Here is a 347-nt window from a genome sequence, read left to right on the forward strand (position 1 = left end):
TGAAAATTCAGCATACATAGGGACAATTTGAGACAACATGACTAAAAAGGGAGGATTCAAAGATCCAAATTCACAAAGGGAATGGAGATAAAGCATGTGCAGAAAAAAATGGATGACTGTCATTTACATATTCATAATGGTAACCACATGACAAAGATTCAGAACTGAAGTATATAAATAAAACAAGAAAGACCAGAGGGAAAACCCACAAAAGCCAACCAAAATAAGGAAAACAGAAACACAGGGACAAGGAAGCGATGGAAACACCGAGCTACCAGAAAGCAAAAGATAAAATGGCTATAAGAAGACTTCATATTTCAATAATCACCCTAAATATAAATGGACCG

Source organism: Pteropus alecto, unplaced genomic scaffold (assembly GCF_000325575.1).
Source record: "Pteropus alecto unplaced genomic scaffold, ASM32557v1 scaffold237, whole genome shotgun sequence".
Lineage (NCBI taxonomy): Eukaryota > Metazoa > Chordata > Mammalia > Chiroptera > Pteropodidae > Pteropus > Pteropus alecto.